At 39.5% G+C, this 5,730-nt stretch overlaps 1 non-coding gene across 1 annotated transcript; it reads right to left on the bottom strand.

Annotated features, from left to right (window-relative positions):
* Positions 1-3,236: 3,236 nt before the first annotated feature.
* On the bottom strand, positions 3,237-3,345 carry LOC114766461 (U6 spliceosomal RNA). The gene has a single exon (XR_003742793.1). It is a non-coding gene; the product is annotated as a U6 spliceosomal RNA (small nuclear RNA).
* Between the last annotated feature and the right edge of the window lie 2,385 nt (positions 3,346-5,730).

The following is a 5,730-nucleotide window of genomic DNA, read 5'->3' as shown; positions in this document are numbered from 1 at the left end:
AGAATATGAACTTCAACTGCTTATTTAGATTTTCTGCGTCCAGAGTTTTTGCCTCAGCTACTGCTTCACCAGCCGGAACTCTTCATCAAAGCAAATGGCTCTCATCCTGCAAGTCTCCCATTTAATAAGCAATGTGCCGTGGATAAAGATGATTCATCCCAAACAAATGCATTGATACAGTGGGCATATGCCAGGCAGGGTGTGCTCTCACTGGGGCGGGTGCCTGGCACGCAAGACAGATAACAGCGGGAGTAATTCACACTAATGCCGCCAGTATATCAGGAGCAGTCAGGCCGCCGGGTCAGAGCGTCTGAGTATTCAGGAGAGGATGACAGTGAAAGGCATATATTTTGTTGTTCATACGTATGTTTGCAACCAAGGACAGTTCGTAGAATAGGCCCTTGTAGCAGCTAAGTGACAAAAGGCAACCTTAGAATCATATATGTCAATGTCAGATGACCATATTAGTACAATGTTTAAGTACATAATTTCTTCAGAAAGTTAATTCAGTCTAATGGGACATAGTAAGAGCATCATGTCCCTTTGGAACTGCTGTTCATTATGGAAGGCAGCATCAGCAGGGGAGGCATAATGGCAATGATGATTAATTCCATCGTTCCCTCAATGATCAATTATTGAGAAGAGCATTGAACCTTCCCTTTCCCCCGTAATCTATCATGGGGACATTACAGCGTTTGAGGGTTTTGCTGCTATGTAAGGAAAATGAACCCTAGTTAATCTTTTGAAAGAAGACGGCTGTTGGGTCAGTGCAAGTTTAAATTGCTGCAGATGGTTAAAAAAATCCTTATTACCACATTTATGTGTTTTATACAGTATCATTGTGTTTGTTTTATATCTTATTCTATTTTTACTATATAACTAATATAATTAATATAGAAATTCCTGTGGAATACACACATTTGTTCGACATTTGTAACTATAATTAAGTATAGCTAAAAAAAACTGCCAGTCCTGGAGCTGTCAGTTGATTTTAACAGCTGACTTAATAAAAGTGAAATATTTGTAGTTTTATAGGAAAGTCTGTGGCATTTGCTATTTAAAATAATTGTTCATTGTTCTGATCACAAAACAAATACAACTGTATTTGACTTTTTTATTATTTCTCTTTAAAGATCAATTTAAGCTGGAGTGCAGACCACTTTTCTTTCCATCTGTAGTCACCTAAATTGTTAATAAGGCTGACCTGGCAGGTCACGACCCTTCCATGTTAAAAAAGCTCTTTAGCGCTCAACAGGTCGCTCTGCTCTAAAGGTTAGGCAAATTAAGTTAATCTCGTGCAGGATTTTCTTCCTGGAATCATTTGCATTGCACAGAGTCACGCCTCACCCCCGGCTCCAGAGTTGCAGAGCAATTGCAGAGCAATTTTTTGTGTGTGGTTTAAAATCAACACTTTGGTCTTTCTTCCGACAACACATTGCCAGCACTCCTAGGAGTAAAAGTGAATTCATGCCAGATCAAATCAAAGCCATTTGCCATGCAGTTCTGATGAATAATTTACAGTCGACCAAAAGCAAGCGCAAAAACGCTTGAAACTGTTATTATTTTTAGAGACTACTTAGTGGTGGTATTTTTAATACTTATGACTGTATGAAATGCAGACAGCTGTGTTTAATTGACATTTTCAAACCATTGTTCCTTTAAAATGTCACAAACTGTCTAAATCATTCCAGTCGGCTTTGTTCTAACACCTGCTTAGACCTTGGAGGAGTTCTGTGTTTCAGCCCAATCTAAGCAGCAGAACAAGATAATTCTCATAATCCGTAGCACACACCCCGAAAAAGTGTTGACGCTCCATTTTCTTTCCTTACAAGCTGCTCGTGTGGGGCCGTTTTATTTCTTTATTTTCTTTAATTGTCACGCTGAGTTTGAAATCCCAGAGAATTGAGACGTGTCCATTTGGATGAGTTTAAAGCCTGGGAGAGAGCAGCACTGCCGAAAGAAGTGCAGAAGTGCACACTGCCGCAGAGTTTCTCGATTTATATATGAATATCATTTTTGTTTAGTGTGGAGTTTTCCCCCTGCTGCGTCAGGATAAGATATTCTGCGTGAACAGAGACTTTTCCTGAATTCTCAGGATGTCTTTTCTGGCACCACTTCTGTTGTGCATTTCCTTTTTTTAAGACACTTGCAACCCTCAACAGTCTTTCTTACATATTCTTTTTTTTGCTCCTCATGGCCGCTGCTATTTAATTTCATATTTACGTTTAGTTTCAACTCATCTATCAAATACAAACTCTAAAGTCCTTTTGCATATATGTGCATGACGCTGCATGAACAGTTGCTTAAACATAAAGCATGAACTTTTCCTCAGCTGCTGCAATCTTACATGTGTGTCAGTTCATCTAGACTTTGGAAAGTATTGGCTTTGTGGAAGTTTTTTTTTAAAGAATTTTTAATCAAGGGATGTGAGGCAAGTCTCAGTGAACCTATGAACTTAAATGATTCGCTGATAATTGAAGTGTAGGATGTGTTTGCTTTGAAAACAAAGCCAAGACCAGATTCGCTGCTGAAGGTTCCTTTGCACAATGTCATGCATTGATTTTCTTCAGAGAAAAGTGACATCAGAGAAAAGTGGTAAGCGAACATGCTGATGGCCACTGTGACAGGCCCTGTTAGCAGATATCCAGTTTGAGAAACATGTATTGGATACTTCAGTTTTTGGCAGTGCAAAAATATTTCAATAGATGCCTGTTCATTTTGTAATTTTGCATCTGTCACATGCAGATGTGCTGGGGAACATTTCTTCAAGGTGCATGTTGTCATTAGTTCCTTCTAGTTTGACAGACACAGCATTGTCGAATATTAACAATATCATTTAAATATTGAATCTCCATAAACTGTTGGTACATTTTTGGTGCTCCTTCCACAGTTGGTGGCCTACACAATAGCTTTGTCACAGGTGCTTTAAAATGGTAGTGACAGGTGCTTTAAAAATTGTAAGCAGTTAATCCAAAATTCTGGCCAGAGTGTTTTTGTTGAAAGTGAAGTGATTGTCATTGTGAAACACTGCAGCACAGCACACGGGTGACACAACGAAAAATGTCTCTGCTTTTAACAATCACCCTTGGTGAGCAGTGGGCAGCCATGAATGACACCCGGGGAGCAGTGTGTGCGGACGGTGCTTTGCTCAGTGGCACCTTGGCAGTTCAGGATTCAAACTGGCAACCTTCCGATTACGTATCCGTTTCCTTACCAGCTTCGCCACCGCCGTCCCCAAAACAATGGAGTGCTTCACAGATTTGTGTGTCATCCTTTCGCAAGGCCATGCTAATCTTCTCTGTAATGATCCGTAGCAATCACATATTTTTGTATTAGCTGACACATGTGACAGCACTCATATATACACACAAATTACATTTTTTGAGCGAAATAGAATATTTATACGCAATACTGTGACAGCTGACACTGAACTGCCTGAGAAATCAGACAGACCTGTGGCCTTCATCTGCTCCAGCCTCACCTCTCTGGTAATCCACAAAACTGTCAGTGACTTCCATTAGGTCTACTGCTATATGTATTAGATTGTTCACCTGAAGGTGTAATTTAAGAGTAAACTGTATGAATAGTAGGATTTATGAGGCACAAAATACACTTGTATACCAATATTTGTTTACAAATTTGTAGCACAAATTAGAACCATGTTAACCATCAAAATGTCCACACATCCTTGATTGCAAGTGAGTGTAGAAATTCCCTTCATGTACTCTTGATATATCACATTCATAAAAATGGTATATGACCTTGACTTTCGAACTTTGATCAGCAACATGTAGTCGACTGATTGTAGTGTTCAAATGAATGATTGTAGTTTTGTTGGAAAACAAAATAAAAGAATCATAGTGATTATGGTGACAAGCCTGGACTGTAGAAATTTTGTACAAAAAATGACATTATATGGAATTATATTTATTTCCACCAGCCAACCAGTTTCAAATAGTCACCCAGACTACCATCTAAGGTAATTAATGCTTAATTTCGGTTCTGTTACATTGTATACTTTTTCTGTTTCTTGACCTCTGGGCCAAGACAGATTAATGAATGTTTTCTGTGTTACTATGATACCTTATCATTACTGTGTTACCAGATGTCCATGCATGCATTAGGGTTGTGTGTCTCTGTAAGGGTCAGTGAGCAACTCTGATGTTTATAGTGCCAATCACATTTACTCTAGCGAGTGGAGACTACACAGGCACGCTGGATGCATCAAAACCTATAGGAGCTTTTACGCGTCACTCTGCCCTTGAGACAAGCTGCCTGCTTCCCTCCACTGCACAGGCAAAATTAGCACCCTCCAGTAAAGTGGTGTTTGACATTTTCCTTGAAATGTAAACCAAGGGTGGCTGTCACTCCTATAAAGCTTCATTAGAAAAGTGTAAGGATACGAGGCATACAAAATTAATCTGGAAAAGTATTCCTCAGAATACTTAAGAATATGCCTGTTATTCTATTTCATACATAGACAAATATATTGCCATTCTATTTGTCGGATCATTAATACTGTACTTTAGCAGTAATTTTCCATACCCACAGGTGCAACCAGAAGCCCCTGGGCAGGTGCACCAGTCAAGACATGAAGTTTTACCAGAGTTTATCGAATTCTACCCTCACCTCTAAATGATCCTCCCATGCTGGGTCACAGCACAAATAAGATAGACCTCACTGTACTAATGCCCTGACTGGCTTACCTCTGCCATGGGACCCTGAGCAGTTTTCAACACTATTAGTCATGCAGGGCATACCTGTTGGGTGCTGATCCCAACACATGAAAAAATAACGTATTCCCTCTTCACCTCCTATTCTGGTTTCTGCATGCAAATGTGAGGGTGTTTAAACACATAATGTACAAATGCAAGATCCACATTCAAAAATTCACAAACAACAGTGCTGAACCCCTCCTTGGGAGTGAGCTGATAACATTTGGTTGTCCTGGTGGTTACTAATTCAGTGTGTCAGTAATTACCTATTCAGTTCATCACATGAACCCAAATGCTAGCCCCCTGAAACTGATAAAATGTTTAGCTAATGAGATTATTGAAATGTTGTAGGTTATGTTTTTACATCACATAAAATAATATTAAGAACATCCCTGCTGGTACAGTGCAATGTGTTTTCTTGATGTAAGAAATCGGAACAATGACATCGGAGGGAATGTTAAGGTCAGTCACACACTCTTCTCATTACATAGTTTGTCTGGTCTTATTCATCATTACACAAGAGCTGCCCCGGCTCTAGCATATTTAGGCTTACAGGTATGACAGGTCCATTTGTCTCCAGTATTATTTAAGTAATGTAAATAAAGTTTGCAGTTCAAGCAAATCCACATAGGAAAACATGGAACAGAGCAGAGCATTTCAGAATTATTTAACCTGAATACAAAAGTCCATGGATCATCTATATGAAAACACAAGATAAAATTGAGATAAATCCCCCTCCTTCTATGGGTTGTAGAAATTAACATGGAGTGGAAGTAGCCTTGTGGCTAACACAATTGCCTGGAGAAGACCACAAAGTCAAAGATTCAGACCCCACTTCCTACCATTGTGACACTTAACGCTAAGTGTCTCCAGGGGGGACTGTCCCTGTAACTACTGATTGTAAGGCGCTCTGGATAAGTGCGTCTGATACATGCCCAAAAACTTAGAAATGTACATGTAGTTGCCTTGGCAAAGCAAAAAGTTGTCATGGGAACGCTTTTTTATGGAAATTGCA

Source organism: Denticeps clupeoides, chromosome 16 (genome assembly GCF_900700375.1).
Source record: "Denticeps clupeoides chromosome 16, fDenClu1.1, whole genome shotgun sequence".
In the NCBI taxonomy this organism is placed as follows: Eukaryota; Metazoa; Chordata; class Actinopteri; order Clupeiformes; family Denticipitidae; genus Denticeps; species Denticeps clupeoides.
The sequence above is the reverse complement of the archived record's forward strand: the minus strand, read 5'-3'. Positions and strand labels throughout refer to the sequence as shown.